The sequence below is a fragment of the Aotus nancymaae genome, unplaced genomic scaffold, assembly GCF_030222135.1.
Source record: "Aotus nancymaae isolate 86718 unplaced genomic scaffold, 86718_ANA_hifiasm-v0.15.2.pri h1tg000010l, whole genome shotgun sequence".
Taxonomy (NCBI): Eukaryota; Metazoa; Chordata; class Mammalia; order Primates; family Aotidae; genus Aotus; species Aotus nancymaae.
Genome location: NW_026988421.1, coordinates 21,533,300 through 21,556,580, shown reverse-complemented (window position 1 = coordinate 21,556,580; position 23,281 = coordinate 21,533,300). Strand labels below are relative to the sequence as shown.

General features: G+C 40.2%; 1 non-coding gene across 1 annotated transcript; it reads left to right on the top strand.

Moving 5' to 3' along the window:
• Positions 1–1,625: 1,625 nt before the first annotated feature.
• Positions 1,626–1,733, top strand: LOC135274062 (U6 spliceosomal RNA). The gene has a single exon (XR_010341876.1). It is a non-coding gene; the product is annotated as a U6 spliceosomal RNA (small nuclear RNA).
• Positions 1,734–23,281: the final 21,548 nt, after the last annotated feature.

Sequence of the window (23,281 nt, the reverse complement as noted above, 5' to 3'; positions counted from 1 at the left end):
GGTTTTCTCATTTGAAAAGTGGAGAACTATTAGTAACTACCTAATGGGCTTTGCGTGAGTATCAAGTGAGATAATGCGTTACCGTATTTATTAGAGCGCTAATCAATGAAAGTGGCTATCACTGTTATGACTATAATTATTTTCTTACTAATTTAATTACTAACATTACCACTGCTAAAATAGGTCCAGATTTGGGTGCCAACTCCATCCACTCCATCCCCTAACTCCCTTCAGAGAAACCAATGGATATTACCTGATTAACGTTGCTATCGTCTCTGGGTTTTCAGATATATTGGTCTAGCCATGGAGAAAGCCGATTTCTAGAAAGTTAGTCCTTTCCTCAGGGAACTGTACCAGTAGGAAAATTGCAAGACAAATGATGAAAGAAGCATAATTTCTTGTTATTTACTTTTTCTGAAAGGAAACATTCTTAACATAAACCTGCAACTCAGAAAGAGAAGGCTAACAAAAAGAAACCAATACATAGCTAAAGAAATACCTTACATTAATCTAGGGGCACGGATGCTACAGACAGATACCTTTGGCAGGTGACAAGATTCAGGTTTGTTAGGGAACATGAGGAGTGAACATAGTAGTTCACCTTTGAAAGATATTCAGTGAAGGTCATGTTAAGTTCTTTACTGGGAAACTTTTTTCCTGTGTTGTAGTCACAGAACTCAAACAATTTATTTTAGGTTCATTTGTTTACTTATTTTACTTCTTATTTTTATGGTCAGAACTTTGAGTTTTGATGGTCCATTGGAATTGATCAAGAGATCCACGCAGTTGCAAAAGACAGCAGGCTCTTTACTGTCACATAGTGAGGGCATGAATGGCTTGGTTTTCCTGGCAAACCTAGTCCACAGTAAGTTATTGCCCAACAAGCTGTGTTCTCAAAGCCCAGAATCCCTCAGGTGTCCTGGCCTCGTGAGGTGGATGAGCTTGTGCCAGGAGGCTAGCGGAAGAGGGATCTGCAAAGACAGGAAGAAGAATGGATCCAATTCTTGGATGATGAGGGAAAGGGCTAATTTGTTCAACCAAGAAGTATAAAGTCCAAAGGAATTTGGATTTGTTTCCCTGAGAATAAAAAATTACATGCAGAGAAGCAGCTTTTGAGACTGCCTACAATACTGTATGTGGTCAATTTAACCAGACGTATAGAGAGAGTAAGGATGTTCATCATCTGTACGTTGTTAGGCTGAGGCCTGGAAAAGGCTCAGGAAAGGCAGAGTGGTGAACGAGAAGACAAGACAACAGGGCTTTGGAGACAGACTGTGTTCCCACTCTGCCACTTGCTAGCTCTGGGTCACTGAGCAAATAGGTTTCTAGGATTTTCATCTGTTAAACAGTCTTACTAATACCCAAATGAAAGATCAAATAAAAGGATACTTGTGAAAAAAATTATAAAGTTATGTATCCCATGCAGAAAGTTCTGTTGGTTGATAGAACCAAGTGGGTTTCTATTAAAGTTTGAGGAGAATCAAGGGATATGTTTGTCTGGTGACATCATCACTGGAAACAGCAATAGCTTTCCACAAGCCCTGCAGTGCTAGGCAGCAAGGACAATGATCTGTCCCAAAGTAGCAATATTTATATTCCACATACTTTCTGTTAAAAGATTTCTGGAGCCCACTTCAGCAGCACATATACTAACATTGGAGCAATACACAGAAGATTAGCATTTGCCCCTGAGCAAAGATGACAGGAAAATTCATGAAGCCTTTCATAAATTTAAAAAATTTTTAAGAAAGGTTACTGCAATGCAATGCACTGCAAGGATAGTATATTAAAAATAAAAATAAGTGGATCTCAGTATAAATGTCATAAATGTTTATTAGGGAAACGAGGATTGTGCAGGAAGAAAGCTGCAGTGCTTTACTCATTTTGTAAAAAATTACACTCAGACGCTTCTGGAAGTGATGTCTAATGAGGACATTTTCTCGTGAAGTAGAATAACTTTCCTTTCTTATCCCGTAATCAGGAGCAGATCTAGAATAAGAACTGAGCTTCTTCAGTATCAAGTTCAATGTTTTATCCACAAGAAGAGGCTTTTTCTTGAGAAGGCATCCCCAATATTTCCTATCCTTATTTTGTTCTAATTTCTGATAAATTTTACCACAGTAGAGTAGTGAAATTTGCTGACTATAGATAGAGCTGATTTCAGCAGGAGTTACAGAATTTAGCCTAGAGAAAAACTGACCTGAGAAGAGAAAAATCCTATTAGGACTATTTTCTTCATTCCTGTATGGCTGAGGCTGGGCCTTCCTGGCAGCACATCCTTGATGACTTTGTCCAGTTGAGTTTTAAATAATTCAAGTGATTGGCCTCCTATTATATCTCCTGGGAACTCATTCCATCAGAGAAAGGAGCTGACTCTTAGGAAGTCTTTCTTGACATAACGTTATTGTGTATGAGGTCTTCATACATTTTCTCCTGTTCAAAGAAATAAATATGAATGGAAGCAAGGAAGCAAAAAAAGAGAGAGGGAGGGAGGGATGGGGGAGGGGGAGGGAGGGAGGCAAGTGGGGAAGAGGAGGGAGGGAAGGCAATAAGTGATGGAGGTGAAATGGGGGATGAGGTGGGGTTGTTGGCTGATAGGAGAAGGGAGAGGAGGCAGAGAATAAAACACACTAAAAGAAAGAACTGGTTGGTGTGGGGATGGGCAGACAAAACACTAAAAGAAAGAAATATTTGGAGGTGGGTATGGACATCCCTTAGAACGAATTTAAGGAGGCAGCATCAGTCCAAAATCAACAGTAAATTTTCTTCCTACTTTCTACCTCTCTTTGAACCTGAGGACATTGATTTTAAGACTCTCAATGGATTTGGTCAATTCTACAGTTGTTAACCTTAAATTGACATTTACTCCATTTACAAACAAATCCATAGCAATCCATGTTAATGTACACAAAAAAGGCTGCGTACCAGGCCTGAGGAGGAATGTGGAATAAGGGTGAGAGAGGCAGCTTAACTTTCCCCACTCGGGGACTTAGCCGTTGCTCTTCCACAGATCACCTCCAACCTCCATAGACATCGAGTTTACACGCCTTTGTGTCCATCTACTTTTGAACTTTGTGTTCTAAAGGGAATATGTACCTGAGGGAATTAAGAAGTGGGTAGAGAGAACCATAGTCCTTTACGGACTATGCCCTCGCCCATAAAGGTCAAGGGCAGAGTTCCCGGATGAGTGCCAGAAAGATAAACTCTTATGATTCTGTTGGAAAAAAAAGAAAAAAAGACACCCAAAAATGGGATCAATTTTTATGTCAGTGTTTCTTCACATTAGCCAAGAGTAGGTATGTTTTAACTAGAATCAAGCTCAACTCCACTTAACATGCATCTAATGCCACGGTTTCTGGATCATCATGACATCTCTAATCCACTTCCTGTTTTACTGCACACCCCCTACAAGGACTATCTGTGTTCTCAAAACAAAATTCTAAATCCTCAACACTGAGAACCAGGCCCTGCCTGATCTGGCGTTTGTTCCTCTTTCCAGCCTTGCCTCTGGCCACCTTCCCTGCTTCAGGTCCACACTGACCATCATCAGCTTTCTAAAGGGTGGCACGCACCTCCTCTGTGCCTTGGGGACTTCTCCATGCACAGCCGCCTTGGCTTTTACTGCCTCTTCTGATATCCTCCTGATTAATCCCCACTCACCCCTCATACCATTTTAATTATTCCATCTTCAGGGAAAGCTTCTCTGAGCACCCCCACTCCCAGACTAGGTCAGGTCGTGTAGTGAACTCTCACAGTAATTTACATTTGGGGCAGGAATAATTATTATTTTTTAAATTTTTACATTCAGGGGTACAAGTACAGGTTTGTTACGTAAGTAAATTTGTGTGACAGGGGTTTGTTACACAGATTATCTCATCAACCAGTTATTAAACCTAGTACACATTAGTTATTTTTCTGATCCTCTCCCTCTTCCCACACTCTAGCCTCCAAAAGGTCCCAGTGTGTGTTGTTCCCCCCAAGTGTCCATGTGTTCGCATTACTTAGCTTATAAGTGAGAATATGTGGTATTTGGTTTTCTGTTCCTGCATTAGTTTGCTGAGAATAATGGCCTCCGATTCTATTTATGTACCCTCAAAGGACATGATCTCATTCTTTTTTATGACGGCATAGTATTCCAAGGTATATATGTACCACATTTTATTTATCCAGTCTATCACTAATGGGCATTTAGGCTGACTCCACGTCTTTGCTGTTGTGAATAGCAGAGCAGGTATAACTAAACACATAACCGTATGGTTCACACGTAAGGGAATCCACTTCCCTGGACTGTAAACTCCAAGAGAACAAACACCCAGTCTGCTTTGCTCACCTTATCTACAGACCCTACTAGTGCCTTGCGTACACTGGAAACTTACCCTTTTCTGCAAGAAAAATGGCAGTGTAGGTTACGGCTCATACTTAGAAACAGGCCTGTCTGTATATAGCAAGGTGTGACCCCTTGGATGCAGAGGTATGTGGTAGTTGTTCAAAGTGAATAAAACAATTAAAATCTATTGTTATCTGTTCTTTAAATGGAGTAAAAGAAGCTTTCCCAACTGGCAACTAGTTTGTTGGGTGGCTACAGAAACCACTGAAACGTGAAAAATCCAGCATATTCAGGAGAAAGAGATAGTTCCAGAGGGCTCTTCAGGGAACAGAATCTTGACGATTTGGACAAGTGGGAATGAACAGCGTTAAGAGCCCTGAGAGGAAGACGTGAGCCTGAAAAGATTCTAAGCAGGTCCACACCACCATCATCACTGCATCCTGTTAAGGTTGAGTTGGGAAAGGAGCTTCCCACGCAGTCTCAGCTGGTGCTGGGGACACCGGAGGGAGCACAGAAGCAGTAGCTCATGTTCCCAGCTTTTCTGTAAGTCCTGTCATGAACACAAAGAGGTCAAAAGCAGATGATATACTACAAAGGTCCAAATTAATCTGCTATGCTTCAGACCCATAGGCCCAAGAAGTGGGCAGGAAGAGGGAGATCGTCAGGACCTCACCTTCTTCGTAAAACCCTCTTTCACTGCCACGTCAGGAGTCTCTTCTAAACCTGACTGCTTCTGCTCTCATATCTGTTTCACCCACCTGGCACCGAGGTTTTGATATTTCTAATGATCAGTATCCCTAGCGTGGCATTGCCTTGTGTCTCCAGGTAGAACCCAGAAACTGTGGTCTTTCTTTTGCCGCTGTCTTGCTTGGTCACCTCCACTCATGGAACAGATGTGGCTGCTGAACAAATCTTACAGTTGAAAATGGTCTTGCTCTTAATCCAAGTCACACGTGTAGGAATCATCAGGCTCATCCCACCAATCTCTCCTGATATTGTTTAGTTCTAATGCTGACCTCCTAACTGAATGGCTGAACATTTTCGGGCCTGGCTGTTTATTGCAGACATCCTCCGGTGAAACATGAAAGAGGGCACAGCATGCTTCTTGTGGAACCAACGACAATGGTAGAATGTTCTTTCCTTTCTCTGCTTTGAACAATGTATATTTGCAATGCAGGAGGCCGAGCTTCATTCTCTGCTGTGTTCTTTAATTAGTCTGGTTTCTGGGTGGTGGTGTTGGCGTCCTGGGGCTTATTCTCAGATGCTATGCTATGTGGATAGCCTGTGAGGGCTCTTGTGTTTCCTTATTGGAATCTTAGTAGATTCTTCAAAGAAGGTTGTTTTTTAAGGATGTCTGGGCTGCATGGAATTGTTTAGTTCTCACTTTTCTCTAAAATGCATCTGTAATTTGATCTGCCCTGATCTATAGTGATTGAAAACTGGAGTATATAATCTTGAACCAAGATAAAATAAGAAAGAAAAATTGGACCTTTTTAAACTTATTTTATTGAAAAGTTAGCAGGAAGACAACGCAGTGAAAATTATTACATCTTTAATGTCAGCTATTAGGTAGGATAACAGAATGGAAATGGACCGGAATGGATTCAAATTTTGCTTTGCTGCTACCTAGGCAAATGACCTCAAACAATTATCCCAACTGTTAAAGTAACAATTTTTTCTACTGCAAAATGAAGGAATTACATAAAATAAACCACTTGAAAAGACTTTCCTGGCTCTAACATTCAATGGAGATGTGGCACACCAATCTCAAAGGTTTAGAGGGAAATGCAACCGCTTTACTCCAGTGGGAGATTTGGACATGACTAATACTAAAATCATCAGAAATTGAAAAGTCATTAGGTGAAATCCTTCATTTTCTAAGAAGATTCTCATTTAATTCTATAAAATAGATTCTCATGCCTGTGGCCCCCATGGCTGATGCTATTGTATGAGGCAAGTAAAAGAGAAAACGGCAGGAAAGAAAACAAACTTTGCTGCAGATAGTGAGTAGTTGTAAGCACTTTGCACACATCGTCTTATAATCCTCACAACACCTCAGCCAGAGGCATTATTATCTCAATTTTATAGTTGAAATGGAGGCCTAGAGAAGTAAAGTAAGTTGCTTAAGGTTATATGACTAGTAATCATGTTTCTCCAGATGAAATCCAAATCTTGCTGATTTCATGGCTCTATTTTTACTCTACCAAAACAATACTAAACAAATAAACAAAAACAAAAACAACTTGGATTTACTATGAACAATGCAAGCAGTTCTTCAAAAGATTTTTTTAATGACAGTCAGACAAGAGAAGGGAAATGTTGTCATATATTTGTGGTATGGAAGATTCCTGGAGAAGATGGTCTTTTAAGAGCCTTCTCCGAATCTCCACGGTATATCTTCCTCATTTTTACTAAAGTGTGTATCTTCCTGTGGGATAAATTAATCATCAGTAGCAGCAACAGTTATCATCATCACATGTAAAATAGGGCATATGAGCACAGCTGGCCCCCTTGTGAAAAACTGCCTTCCTTTGATGTTCGGGAAAATGCAGATGATAACGGATTTTCTGATCTTCAGCTTGGGGACAAGGAGGTTTCAATGAATTACAGACTGTGGCAGGAGGAAGAATTTGGAAAAAATTCTTCAGAATAACAGCTCCTGTTATTCTGAGAAAGCACAGATTCTCCCATTAATTCCCAGCGGTTTCATCAGGAAATTCCTTCTAGCTAACACTGACTTCATGTTCTTTACTTCGGCTATGAGAATGATTAAGGAGAACACAGAGTGTCTGTACAAGCTAAGCTCCAAAAATCTCCACCATCTCCAGGGAAGAGGTGACTCTGAGGGCACTGTGTATTTCCCAGTAAGTGGTTGTATATAGTATAGTGGATGCTTATTAGGGAAATCCCTTGCCTATATGGAGGTTTCTGCAGGGAGTGTATGAAGTAAACTGAGAGACACCTTTTCCCATCTACCACAAGGCCCACATGAGTAGTAAAAAATGCATGTTCATGGCCAGACAGGTGTATGTTGGTGTCATTGCTTCTCCTAGTCACTTCCTGAGGCACGACACCCAAACCATGTTTGTTAGCCCTATCCTATGCCCCTTACCCTCTATCCCTAACTCACATCTTCTTCCCACCTCCAACCCTGTCATCCACAACAGTGCTTGGAATTTAATGATACGTTGACTTGCCAGATTGAATAGTCTTGGAAACGGTGATTCTCTCCCTAATGGTAAAAGCTGGAAACTTTTCACATTGTTCTTTTGAGGAAATTGACATCCAAAGGTTCAGTCAACCTGTCTTCAGGCTGGTCTAAAAGAATTAATTCAGCATTTGCACATCCACAGTCACTGCTCTCTACAAAGGCCATTTAAATCTATAAAGAAAACTCATTTTTGCCTCCTGCTTAATCAATGGCAAAATCTCTTTTTATCATATACAATTTTTTTAAAGTTCTAAAGTCACTGTGCTGGCTCTGGACCCTGAGAGAAGGACATAATGACCGTTAGCTATTTCTTCCTGCTTTACCCGAGGGACAGACATTTTGAGTTGGTTTCTGAATAGTAAAGGATCAGTATCCACAGTTATTCTCCCACTCTTTTTTGACCTCCCCTCTCATCAGCTATATTTGATAACATGTTAAAAAACACAGATTCACAATGACCTAGGCATTACATATATAGGGCTTTGCGACTAGGAAAGACATGAAGGACCCAATGGCCTGAGTTTCAAACTGTCTGAAGCTGGAGTTTTGGCTTGAATAGAAATCTAATTTATGATTTTGACATTAATAATAGCATGTGCTTCTGTATTATTTGAGAGCATTAGAATTCAAGTAACAGATAATAATCACTGAGCTAAAGAATCAACATGGAAATTTATCATGAAATTATTGGGGAAAGTGTGAGAAAAATGATAGGGAAAGGATGCGAACTTGAGAGGTCGGAAGGTTCTGCAGAGCCCGGGGGAGAACAGCTGAAGGCAGTTGTTCTACCACCCTGAGGCAGAGGGCAAGGAGTAGGTACAAGGAAGTGTGGGGGAGTTTATCTTAAACAGGCTTGTTTACTACTGTTGACCAGGAATTGACCTTTGATCATCACAGCATTCCCGAAAGGAAAACAATAAATGTTAATTGCCTACAGGTTGTGTCGGCTCCAGGTTTTCGGCATTGTGCTGGCACTGAAAAAAAGCAAGCCCCTCCAGCTTCTCAGGGCTGCTCTCTGGCCAATAGAGCCAGGCCATCACCTAGTTGCTCTTACACTGCATATGTGTGTCTAAGTACTCATGTCATCCATCCACCAGGGTCTGCGGGACAGACTTGGCAGGTGAAAGGGAGTTCACAGAAGCAAAAGGCAGCAGCTGAATCCTAAGAAGGAGCTGGCATCAGGAAAGGATATAGTGTCAGGTATCCAGGGCACCTCTGCCTGTGCATTTCACATCTTTAGCTGTTATCTATGCATTTGCTTTCTCTGTCGCTGTCTGCAGACTAGCTCTCTTTACATACAGTTATATGGAACAAAGGGCTATGTTACAGCTTCTCATCTGTCTTTGTCAATAGGAGAATGGACAAACTTGTGATATATCCATATAAAATAATATTTGGCAATAAAAAGAAATGAACTATGATGCCATACAAATCATGGATGAATACATATTCCTAAATACATATTGCTAAATGAAAGAAGGCAGCCCAGGCAAGTGCACTGTATGATTCCATTTATATCAAATTCTGGAAAGGGCAAAACTATATACATTCCAAATAGATCAATGCTTACCAGAGCTTCAGGAGTGGGGAGAGGAGGATTAAAGTGCAGGGGATTTTCTAGGGCAGTGAAACTATTCAATATGATACTTAAGACACTATGCTTTTTTTTTTTTTTTCAAATTCCACAGAATTCTATAACACAAGGAGTAAACAATGTGTGCAAAATTTTTAAATCTTTTAAGAAGTCAATGGAACCCAAGGTAGAATAAAGACTATCAGAAAAAAGTTACCATATTAAAAATGTTCAAAAAAGAATTCACTGAAAGGACTGGAAGAAAAGGTGTTAATCTGAGTAGCTTAGGCAATGAATGGAGTTTATACAACTAAATAAAGACAAAAGTAACTCTGTATAAGATGTGCACGTAAGATGCACTCTGTTTGGTACAGTTTTTCCTGTGTGGTTGTAAGTTAATAATTCTGAAACTACTACATTTGTATACTGGAATTCAACTTAGAACCATTAACTTCTAGGAGAAAAACTGAGCAATGAAAAAATATTGATACAATAAGAAATAAAAATAAGAGAAGCAGAATAATACTTTGACAAATAGTGAATGCATGCTCACAAGTCAGATATGACATCTTCCCAAGTGTTGAGAGGAAACAGGAGAAAGGGGTTAACGGCATGAAGAAAGAAACCGCTTCCCTTAGGGTAACTTTAACAAAGTCATGGATACAGTTCTAGTTTTTTCCCCGGACCACCCAGCAGACCCAAAGGGTGTGCCACCTCTGCCAGGGGTTCCGCTTCAAGGAACTGACTGGAACATAATGACTACCTAAGAGAATTCTCTGTGACAGCTAGGATCCTGTGTGGATAATGAGTCAAGATTCAGAGCACAGAGTTTAGAGAAGTCAAGAAGGGCAATAGCAGGAAGGTATGAATCTGGGAAAGTTTTTACTGATAGTTCTGAAACCATCACAGTACCCATTTAGTGGCCCAGGTATATGCAGTCTGTAGGGCATCAAGGTAATTTATATTTTTTAGATTTTAACTTTTATGTTCAGGGCTACATGTGCAGGATGTGCAGGTTTGTTACACAGGTAAACATGTGTCATGGGGGTTTGTTGTACAAATTATTTCATCACCCCGGTATTAAGCCTAGTATCCATTAGTTATTTTTCCCAAGCCTCTCTCTCCTTCCACCCTCTGCACTACAGTAGGCCCCCGTGTGTTGTTTTCCTCTTTGTGTCCATGTGTTCTCATCATTTACCTCCCGCTTAGAAGTGAGAATACGCTGTGTTTAGTTTTCTGCCCCTGCATTAGATTGCCAAGGATAAGGGCCTCCAGCTCCATTTATGTCCCTGCAAAGGACATAACCTCCTTCTTTTTTATGGCTGTATTGTATTTCATGCTGTTTATGTACCACATTTTCTTTATTTAGTGCATCGTTGCTGGGCATGTAGGTTGATTCCATGTCTTCGTTATTGTGAATAGTACTGCAATAAACATAGTGTGTGTAAGGCCGGCTGCCTCACCGGGAGTTAAATGGATACACTTATCTCTACCCGTGCTGGCCTCTCCATGCTGACACACTTATCTCTCCCCATGCCGGCCTCTCTATGCTGGCTGCCCACACCCACTCCTATCTGTTCTCGCTATGCAGGCTCCACACACCCACTCCTGCATTCCTCACTCGACCCCTCCAAAATTTAAAAAGCCCACCAAAGATTTGTCCAATGGCAGCTTAACATTGACCTCCCCAGCCAGTCAGCCCACCAGTAGTCCTAACTGGCAACCAATGGCAGCTCGCCCCATCAGCACCTTGACTTCCCCTCACCAATGAAACTGTCTGCTCTTTGTTTCCCTAGTGATCAATCAAACCCCCTCACCAATGAAACTCACCAATGAAACTGTCTGCTCTTTGTTTTCCCTAATAATCAATCAAACCTCCTCACCAATGAAACTGTCTGCTCTTTGTTTCCCTAAAGACCAATCAATTACCTCCACTCCCTATAAAACCCCGCATCCTGAGAAGCCCAGTACGACTTCTCTGGCCCCTTCCTGGACCATAGAACCTCACCCGGGAGCTGAATAAATTGGATTCTCATTTTCTCACACTGGCCTCAGTTTCCTCATTTTGACTTGGCAATATACCTTACAGTGTGCATGTGTCTTTATAATAGAATCATTTATTTTAGGGGGAGAGTATATGCCCAGTAATGGGATTGCTGGGGTTAATTGGTATTGTCTTCCACAATGGTTAAACCAATTTACACTCCCACCAACAGTGTAAAAGCATTCCTTTTTCTCCACAATCTTGTCAGCATCTGTTTTTTTTTTTAACGTTTTAATAATAGCCACTCTGGCTAGTGTGAGATGGTATCTCATTGTGATTTTGATTTGCATTTCTCTAATGATCAGTGATGTTGAGCTTTTTTTCATATGATTTTTGGCCTCATGTGTGTCTCCTTTTCAGAAGTGTCTCTTCATGTTCTTTGCCCACTTTTTAGTCATTTTTTTCTTGTAAATTTTTTTAGGTTCTTTATAGATAATGGATATTAGACCTTTGTCAGATGTATAGTTTGCAAAAGTTTTCTTCCATTCTGTAGGTTGTCTGTTTACTTTGTTGATAGTTTCTTTAGCTGTGCAGAAGGTCTTTAGTTTGATCCCATTTGTCAATTTTTGCTTTTGTTGCAATTGCTTTTGGCATCTTCATCACAAAATCTTTGCTTGTATCTGTGTCCTAGCTTTTTTCTAGGGTTTTCATAGTTTTGGGTTTTGCATTTAAGTCTTTAATCCATCCTGAGTTGAATTACAATATGGTGTATGGAAGAGGTCCAGTTTCAATTTCCTGCATATGGCTAGCCAGTTATCCCAGCACCATTTATTAAACAGGGAACCCTTTATCCATTGCTTGTTTTGTCAGGTTTGTTGAAGATCAGATAGTTGTAGGTGTGCAGTCTTATTTCTGGGTTTTCTATTCTGTTCCATTGATCTATGTGTCTGTTCTTATACTAGTACTATGCTGTTTTGGTTACTGTAGCCCTGTATCAACAGGTGAATTAATACCTAAAGAGAAGGTATCTGGATCTTGGAAACAAACTGACTAGAAAAGGCTTGGGATTTGGAATGTGTAAACCAGCCTAACTAGGTGGGTCTGCAGTGGAGATCTCTACTATGAGAACCACATCCTACTCCAGCTTTACGATGACATAGCCTCATCATGACTTTCAGTCCTGTGACTTTGTTACTTTTTTTTATTTTCACCGGTCACAATTTCTTTCCCTTCTTACCCAGGTAGATCCTCTTCCTTTTTGTTCACTCATTTGCAAATGCATTGATGTCACTCCTCCCTCCGTTGTACTCAAGAACCAGCCCCAACTCTAAAACCTATTCATATGTCAGCCATGGTCCAATATCTCCTTGGCCATATCTTGACTATGATACCATATGGAAGCTGAGAACCATGGTGGGAGAAATAGGGAGATGTTAAAGTCAGTAATAGCTGTCCTCTGGATGCTAGAAGTATTGGCAGAAGATGTTCTTACAGAGCTAGTCTCACTTATAGCAACCAAAATAAAATAGTCCTGAACTGCAGAGGCCACATTGAAGCAGGAGCCGGGGGGGACAAATCTCTTAAACACTGAACTGAGGAAGGAAGTGGCTTTTTATTAGGCCAGGAGCTATGGGAGGCTACAGCTTCATTCACTGAGCTCTCTGAGCTGCAATTTCTCTCCCCTTTTATAGGCTTACAACATTAAAGAGGAAACTGAGGCAGAACTATGTCATTGTCCATTAGCTGGATGTCCAACCTTACAATCTTTTGCCTTCATTGATTTGCTAATTCATATGCAGTGTGAGTGGGGACTAGCAAGGGAGGGGGCTTACAGAGACAAGACAAAAGCAACAAGCTATTTGTTGGCAGAGGTGTTTCCAGGAAGGAGTCTTGTCCATGGAGATGTGGGGGTGTGAACCAGTGCCGGGCTCCAGCTGGCAGGGTTAACATTCATTTGCAGCTCTTTCAAGGTTAACAGATAGCAGAGATGCTGGGAACTAAAAAGGGAGTCATTTTCCCAGTTTTTTGGTATCTTATTTTATTTTTTTCCTTCTTCACCCTCCTTCCCATCTGGAAGTTGGGGAGGGAGGAGGTGAAATAGAAGGAGGCGAGGGGATCTCCCCTCTCACATATGATGGTATTTTTCTATCAAAAAAATGAGAACAATTATAAGCTGAGCAGAAAGGTCAGAATATCAGCCAAGGAGGGTTGACCAACCGGGAGCTTCTTGGATGGTTCATATAACACGGCATCCCTAGGTAGATCTATCTGTCCACAAAGAAGTAAAAAGTAGATAACAGTGGCTGAGGGAAATTATTCCAATGACAAGTCAAAACCTCTTGCTAAGTTTTTGGATCTGAGTGAGTTCTCAGATCTAGAACCAATTAACTGAATGGAAGGCCTAGTTCTCAATGAAAAGGCCCTATAATATTACAGTAAATGTATATGATAATAATATTCCTAATTCTTCCCCAAGGCAAGTACAACCATTCAACTGCGTACTATAACCTAGGAAAGGGGGAATATCCAAACATTTCAAAAACTTACTGGATACATGGTCCTAACTCACATTAATATCTGGGGACCCAAAGAGTCATTATGCCTCACCCATTAGAGAAGCATTCTGTTAATAAATGGAGTTGTGGCCCAGGTCCAGCTCACAGAGAATCTGCTCAGTCCAAGGATATACCAGGGGTCATATGCCTGGACCCAATTTATAACTGGCATTTACATACTTGCTATTTGGCAGAATACCTACACTAATCCCTTGGTCTATGAGGTAAGAGCGATCATCGTGGAGAAAGCCAAGTGAAAGCCTCAGAAATTGCCTTAGGGAAAATACCAGAGATCAGTTCCACTCCTACAGATCTAAATTATGAAGAGGTGGTGGTTTCCATCACATACCATTGAATTTACCATTCTGGTCACTGGAAAAATCAGCCAGAACCTAGAGGAGAACAGTAGACTCACACAAATGCAATCCAGTAGTAGCCTGGATTGCAACTGCCATATAAAAAGTGATTTCCTTGCTAAAGCAAATTAACCTTATTTTTAGGTGCATAGTATGTGCCCATTTATCTGGCAAATGCACTCTCTTTCAGCCCCATCAGGAAAAGAAGAAACATTTTACATTCAAAATGGACAAGAGGACACGCCCACAGTTTCTCTCTTCTTTGTGTAGGAACTACTTGATTAGGAAACCTGTGAGACTCCCTGTGTTAGTCAGTTCTCACATTGCTATAAAGAAATACCTGAGACTGGGTAATACATAAGAAAAGAGGTTTAATTGACTCACAGTTTCCCAGGCTGTACAAGAAGCATGGCAGCGTCTGCTTCTCGGGAGGCCTCAGGGAGCTTTCACTCATGTTAGAAGGCAAAGCTGAAGCAGGCATCTTCCCATGGCTGGAGCAGGAGCAAGAGAGAGAGGTGGGAGGTGCTACACACTTTTAAACAACCAGGTCTCGTGATAACTCCCTCACTCACTCACTATCATGAAAACAGCATGGAGTGGGTAGTGCTAAACCATTCATAAAAGATCCACTCCCATGATCCAGTCACCTCCTACCAGGCCTACCAGGCCCCACCAGGAAGATTGGAGATCACAATTTGACATGAGATTTGGTCAGGTACATCTCTATATTTCTAAGATTATTTTATTTTAAATATTAATGTGTGATATTGGGGGACTATTTAATATGAAACTGGGTTCTATCTTTTATTTAAAGATGGAGTCTCCCTCTGTCACCCAGGCTGGAGTGCAGTGGCATGATCTTGGTTCTTTGCAACCTTCACCTTCCGGCTTCAAGCGATTCTCCTGCCTCAGCCTCCCAAGTAGCTGGGATTACAGGCATGTGACACCATGCCCAGCTAATTTTTGTATTTTTAGTAGAGACGGGGTTTTGCTATGTTAGCCAGGCTGGTCTTGACCTCCTGACCTCAGGTGATCCACCCCCATCGGCCTCCCAAAGTGCTGGGATTACAGGCATGAGCCACTGTGCCCAGGCGAAACCGGATTCTATCTTAACCTTGCAGCAAGACATAAATTTCTGCTAATCTCCCAGATTGGCAAAGTCCTCCTGATAGTACTCTTATATTTTGAATATATAAAAATAAAAGTGATCTACTACACTGGGAAAATAGAAAAGAACTTTCAAAACGTTTAAAGATAGCTGTGAACTAAGAGTCAAAACATCTTTTTGTTTAATATGATGGTTGTTTATTTTTCTTTTGTGTTTGTGTCTATACCCGATATCCCTTTTGGACATTTTTCTAATCTGCCTACTGTCTGCATTACATACAGGAAGCAGAAAGATCTTATCACCTGAAAATGCACTTTCTGTATTTCTTCTGAGAAAATATTTTTAGAGTTTTCAGAAATAAAGTGCAGAAATGTTGGGTATAATGATGCGGGAAATGCCCATCTATCAAACCTCAACTGCTGATTTCTCAAAGAATTTTGAAACAATATAGTTGGAATTTTCTCTTTCTGCCAAAGTCTATACCACTAAACACCTCAAAAAAGACTTTATGGGCAGTTTCTCTGTAGATTTATTGTTTGCATGCAAGAACATCAATCTTTTTAAATGTTGGGCAGAGAGAACAGAGGTTGTGAATTAGGTGTGCCAGCTTGTCTAGAAACATGGCAAAAATAAAGAATCAAATGCCAAACGTGCTCCTGTTTGAAAACCTACTTTGTGATATTGTGTTTTATATCAGCACGCGAGCTTTGAATTTTCATGTGCAAATAGTTATTTCAGGGTTTCAGTTCTCTCTTCCCACTTTTAAGTTACCCACAGAAAAATATCATCTTTAAGCAAAATTGGAATTAAAAAAGAACAAAATTTTAAAGACATGAGAAAAATGTTACATGAGCCTCAAAACATAAATAGTGCCTACATATCAATAAGAAAAATGGAGCACTATAACAGATGTATCAAATGTAGATACAAATCACAATTGAACAAATGCCAAGCCCATAAAGAAAATGTTATACACATTTAAAAACTAAAATTTATTTGTATATTTTGTTACCAAAATTTATTTTTAAAATTGTTTTAATGATAATACAGCATGTGAGTTCTCCAATACATTTCTGATAGTGTTATAAGTGGGTATAGTCTTTCTGGAAAATAATTTGTTGATATGTGTCAATTGTGTGAGCAACATATACATTACTTGACCTAGAAATCCCTCTTCTAGAAATTTGAGGACATTGTTAGAAATATACTTGAAGTTTATTCTGTTAAAATTGATACTAAAACATTATTTATATGTTTAAGCAAAAGTCCTAAATGTTGACAAACTGGTTATGTAAACAATGGTACATTCTTTCAATAGATTTCTAAGCAACTATTAAAATATTTATAAAACTATTTAAAACATAGAAGAAAGTGTCCATTATGTCATGTAGTGAAAATATCTATATAGAATTATGAAATCAGAATAAATTCCTTTTCTTGTTAAAAATCTAGTCACCTAACTAGAAAGTTTATATATTATTTAATGTCATTACCTATGATTACATATTTTTATATATGCATATTGGAAAAAACAGAAATAGCTATAAGAGAATGTATTTGTTTTTGTCTGGCAGAAGTTTGGTGATTTTTATTTTATCTGAGTGCATTTATTTGGTAGTTTACAAATATTATGTGCATAGTATCTATTACCTGAATGATCATATGCTAGCAATAAACATTATTTTTAAATAAAAGTAATATTCCTTCAAGGCCATATTTTCTATGCGAAGTTTCTCATTCTTTCTTTCTTCAAAGCAAAAGGCAAAGAGAGCAACACCACAATTTCTCCAAGTTTTTGAGGGTGATCTTGGCTTATCAACAGCAAGCCATCAAACTGCTACAGGTCAGGGGTCTAGATCCAGACTCCAGGAGAAGGTTCTTAGATCTCACACAAGAAAGAATTCAGGGTGATTCCACTGTACAAAGTGAAAGCAAGTTTATTAAGTAAGTAAAGAAATAAAAGAATGGCTATTCCATAGACAGAGCAGCCCCCAGGGCTGCTGGTTGCCCATTTTTATGGTTATTTCTTGATGATATGCTAAACAAGAGGTGGATTATTTGTGCCTCCCCTTAGTAGCCTATCTAGTGTAACTTCCTGATGTTGCCATGGCATTTGTAAACTGTCATGGGGCCGGTGGCAGCATAGCATTGAGGGCGACCAGAGGTCACTCTCGTCGCCATTTTGGTTTTGGTGGGTTTAGCCAGCTCCTTTACTGCAACCTGTTTTATTAGCAAGGTCTTTATGACCTGTATTTTGTGCTGACCTCCTATCTTATGCTGTGACTTAGAGTGCCTTAACTGTCTGGGAATGCAGCCCTGTAGATTTTAGCCTTATTTTGCCCAGTTCCTATTTAAGATGGAGTTGCTCTGGTTCGCATGCCTCTGACAAAACTAAGGATCAATAGGAAAGTTTAGGAACAAGAACTAACTTTTCTAATGAGAGCTTAATGCCTTTTTCTATCTTTTAAAGCTTGAATAAATATGGCCCCACTCCTCCCAAAGCTCCCCAGCTAGCTTCTCTATCAGAATCCCTTAGTACTCATCTCACTTGGACCGAGACATGAGGAGTATCTCAAGGTAATACAGATGCTCGAGGTACAGGAAACCACATGGTGCTTTATTAGCTAAAGACAAAGCTTCTTAGGCAAGCAGTGGGAAATTCAGATGGATTTGGATTCCAATAAAGGTGCCTATTCAGACTCATCTACGGAGATGGAGAAACACACAATAGCATAGCTGCTGTAACAGTTTGGACCTGAGTTATCAGGTGGGAAGAAGGCATCCCCTCTCCATGGTGCACATGGATGAAATCAGCAATGGAAATATCAGAAGTATCAAGAACCAGTACCTCCAGGGACAGCATCACAATTGACACCCTAGTACTTATGTCCTGGAATATGCCTCTAATCAACTATAATCCTCCAGGCTTCCAAATAAAATGCTGCTCCAAGGTTTTAAGTGTAATAGGACAGGGCTGGCCAAGTGTGAGAAGGTAGAGTTGAAGAAGTCAGCAGGTATCTGCTAGATAATGTAAGTGTTTATGGCAAAATAGAGATCATACATAGCAGATAAAAAGGGAGCTCACTCTAGAGAACCTAGGCAACCTAAGGAGGAAGGCGCAGGCTAGTCCTGATAATCTAGGCAGGAGAAGCCAGAGCCTGAGGATCAGTATCTCAGAAAAGGAATCACTGTCCAGTCAACACAGGACACTCAGGACAAACTAGGCCCATGATCAGAGGCATCTGAACCAGATCTGTGATGACTGCCTGCTGGGAGAATGGCCTGTTTTTAGATCCAGACAGGCAGTCAGATACCTATAAGAAAAAATGTCCAGACTGGGATAAAGCAGTAATGCTGGGCCCTCAGGAGGTCCTCACAAGAAGAACTTAGGTCGGATATGTAGATGGCAAGCATTTTTATGGCTGTGTGGGGGATTCTTGGAATCCAGGAGCAATCCGGGCGTCACTACCAGTGCTCAAACCTAAAAGGAAGCAGTGAAGGAATATAGGCCTTGCTTTCAGTGAGAGTGATACTGTGCTGTAGAAACGTTGGTAATGACATGAAGCAGGCCTAGAGGCAAATTTTCTAGACCTGGGGAAGGGCAATCTCCTGCTTTCAGTCAAAAAGAATAACAAATTGCATTACAAAGAACTGTTGCCCTTCTGTTCTGAGGTAGACAACCTTCATGTTTCTTTATCTTATTGCTCTTATTTTTGCTTTCCAGCACAAATGGCATTTATGTATGAGAAAGAAGGGCTATCCTTCCCCTTGAAAATGAGTGAACATGAAATATCTCCAATCAAGGAAACTTACAGCTAATGAATCCTGCACAAAACAAATAATTAATTCCCATTGCTACTCACAGGAGTAAGGAACAATCCCCCTTTTCTAGCTTAAGTTAACAGGAAACCTGGTCTCAAGAATGACAAGTCGTTTTGTTTCAGAATCATACTTCAATCTGCCAAAGCAAATGAAAGTTGAAATGAGGATAAAGTATAGCATGACATGGCCATCTCTGATCATTTGTGATTGTAACAAGCACTTATACAGGATTGGGAGCACCATGCTTTGAGAACATAGAGGCCCAGATTCTTTTTTCAGTTCTTTCACAAACAAATTGTGTAAATTTATTGCTCAATCCATTTGGGCTTCAGTTTCCTCCTCTTAAAAATTGAAAGAGTCTGCTGGGTCAAATGGTATTTCTATTTCTAGACCCTTGAGGAATCGCCACATCGTCTTCCACAATGGTTGAATTAATTTACACACCCACCAACAGTGTAAAAGCATTCCTATTTCTCCACATCCTCTCCAGCATCTGTTGTCTCCAGATTTTTTTAAAATATATATTTTATTGCACTTTAGGTTCTGGGGTACATGTGAAGAACATGCAGGATTGTTGAATAGGTACATACATGGCAATGTGGTTTGCTGCCTCCATCCCCATCACCTATATCTGGCATTTCTCCCCAGGTTATCCCTCCCCAACTCCCTACCCACTGCTGTCCCTCCCCTAGTCCCCCTCAACAGACCCCAGTGTGTGATGCTTCCCTCCCTGTGTCCATGTGTTCTCATTGTTCAATACCTGCCTATGAGTGAGAACATGCAGTGTTTGATTTTCCCTTCTTGTATCAGTTTGCCGAGAATGATGGTTTCCAGGTTCATCCATGTCCCTACAAAGGACACAAACTCATCGATTTTTATGGCTGCATAGTATTCCATGGTGTATATGTGCCACATTTTCCCTGTCCAGTCTATCATCGATGGGCATTTTGGTTGGTTCCAGGTCTTTGCTATTGTAAACAGTGCCGCAATGAACATACATGTGCATGTGTCTTTATAATAGAACAATTTACAATCTCCAGATTTTTTAATGATCACCATTCTAACTGGCATGAGGTGGTATCTCAGTGTGGTTTTGATTTACACTTCTCTAATGACCAGTGATGATGAGCTTTTTTTCATACGTTTGTTGGCTGCATAAATGTCCTCTTTTGAAAAGTGTCTGTTCATACCCCATTACTGGGTATATACGCAAAGGATTATAAATCATTATATTATAAAGACACATGGACACATATGTTTATTGTGGCACTTTTCACAATAGCAAAGACTTGGAACCAACCCAAATGCCCATCAATGATAGACTAGATAAAGAAAATGTGGCACATATACACCATGGGATAATATGCAGCCATAAAAAAGATCAGTTCATGTCCTTTGCAGAGACATGGATGAAACTGGAAACCATCATTCTCAGCAAACTGACACAAAAAGAGAAAAATACCCTAAGTTCTCACTCATAAGTGGGTGTTGAACAATGAGAACACACGAACACAGGGATGGGGACATCACACACTGGGGCCTAGGGGGTGGGGGGCTAGGGGAGGAATAGCAGGGGTAGGGGGATTGGGGAGGGATAGCATTAGGAGAAATACCTAATGTAGATGACAGGGCAATGGATGCAGCAAACCACTACCACGGCACATGTATACATATGTAACAAACCTGCATGATCTGCACATGTACCCCAGAACTTAAAGTACAATAAATGAATAAATAAAAATTGAAAAGGTCAAACATAACACCCTCAGTAAGCTGTTAGACTATAAAATATAAATTAGCTCATATGTATATCTTACTAAGCTCTTATATGTGTGTGGAGAATGATGTTGGTAACATTAAGTAGCTTTTTCTTATTGTTTTCCTGAATGTCATAGTAAGTGTTCAGTGCAGGAGGAATATTGTTGCTATAAATTATTTCTGGTTTTCTGTAATGCATTTAATGAAGAGAGACATCCTTGGTAGAATGTGATTCACATAATAAATATGGTACATTTCTTCCTGTTTAGTAACCAGGCAAATACATTTCTGTTATTAGCATGACAGAATGTAAACATCAACTGCATGCTATCCACATCTTTTTGGAAAAGTGTCATTCAGTGAGCCCTCCCCTTCCTCCTCCCCTGCTCAATTTCAGTGCTGACTAGTTGTATGACTTTGGTAAATCTCTCTAACATCTCCGTTCCTTTATTTTTGCTCAAGTGAAATAACGACTTTGGGTTACACCTGAATCGCATAAGAAACAGAATAAGAACAAAAGCGTTTTAAATGATTCTGTAAACAACAATGTTCAGAAAGTGCTGCACACTTGATCCCTTCTCAGAGCCTTACCAACACTTAATTAACATTCTGGAGACGCTGAGAAACCCTGTGCAACAAAAACCTGTCTAACTTTAATTCACCTGGCTTGTCCCAAAAACAACTGGCCATGGATCCTTTGTTGCTGAGTAAAAACAATTAATAATGGCACCTCAGAAGTAAGAATCACCAGACTTTGGGAAACCTCAAACGTGATGGTCTCCAAGATGTCATTTTAGCTTAAATATTTTATGAAACTTTGACAGACAGATTTTTATATGGATCAAAAATAGGGTAAAAAATATAATGTAAGACTCCCTAATTTGTGACTCAGAATTTATACATTCTGATTCTGGCATTCTCTCTCAGTCACTCTGACATCATCTCATCATAGGATAAAACTAAGGTGATATAGCAAATAATCTAATTCTCCCAATAAACACACACACACACAAACACACACATACATATACACAAGAAACCATAGAACCTTCCCTGTTTACTTTATGATTATGTTATAAAATAATTTAATGAAGCAATATATGGAAAATGCAGAAAAAATTAATAGCTTCTAAAAGTTAATGTCTTATCTCAAAAAGATGAAGTTTCAATGAGAAACTAACTTTAAAGGCTATAAAAGCATGGAAAGTCTGGATGAGGTAAATTTAGTTTGGCTCACTAATTTACAAAATACCAGAAATTTGAGGTCAACTTCAAATCTCAAGAGATAATTTTAGAACCAATGAAAATAAGCCATCAATGATTACCTTTAAGGACCATCCAATGCAAGAACTGAGGAAATAAAAGTTAAAAGGGGATTCAGAAGTATCCATGGACTAGGGGTTCTCTTACTTTTGGAAAGTGAAGCAAGAAATATAAGAGCTGGTATACTAGTCTGTTCTCATGCTGCTAATGAAGACATATCTGAGACTGGGAAATATATAAAGGAAAGAAGTTGAATGGGCTCACAGTTCTATATGGCTGAGGAAGCCTTACAATCATGGTGGAAGGCAAAAGAAAAGCAAAGTCATGTCTTACATGATGGCAGGCAAAAGAGCATGTGCAAGGGAACTACCCTTTATAAAACTGTCAGATCTCATGAGACTTATTCAGTATCATGAGAATAGCATGAAAAAACCCACCTTTATGATTCAATTCTTCCCACTGGGTCCCTCCCATGAAATGTGGGGATTATGGGAGCTACAATTCAAGATGAGATTTGGGTGGGGACACAGCAAAACCATATCACTTTGCCTCAGCCCCTCCCAAATCTCATGTCCTCACATTTCAAAACACAATTCTGCCTTCCCAGCAGTCCCCTAAAGTCTTAACTCATTTCAGCATTAACCCAAAAGTCCACAGTCCGAAGTCTCAACTGAGATAAGGCAAGTAGTCCCTTTCACCTATGAGCCTGTGAAATCAAAAGCAAGTTAGTTACTTCCTAGATACAATAGGATTACAGGCATTGGGTAAATATACCCATTCCAAATGGGAGAGTTTGGCCAAAACAAAGGGGCTACAGGCACCATCCAAGTCCGAAATCCCATAGGACAGTCATTAAAACTTAAAGTTACAAATTGATCTCCTTTGACTCCACATCCAGGAGTCTCACATCTAGGTAACACCAATGCAAGAGTTGGGCTCCCAAGGCATTGGGAAACTCTACCCCTGTGGCTTTGCAGGGTACAGTGCCCCTCCCAGCTATTTTCACAGGCAGGTTTTGAGTGCCTGTGGCTTTTCCAGGTGTATGGTGCAAGTTGTCAGTGGTCTGTAGGATGGTGGCTTTCTTCTCACAGTTCCAATAGGCAGTGCCCCAGTGGGTACTCTGTGTGGGGGCTCTAACCCCACATTTCCCTTCTGCACTGCCCTAACAGAGGTTCTGCATGTGGGCCCTGGCCCTGCAGCAAACATCTGCCTGGGCATCCAGACATTTCCATACATCCTCTGAAATCTAGGTGGAGGTTTCCAAACCTCAATTCTTGACTTCTGTGCACCTGCAGGCCCAACACCATGTGGAAGCTACCAAGGC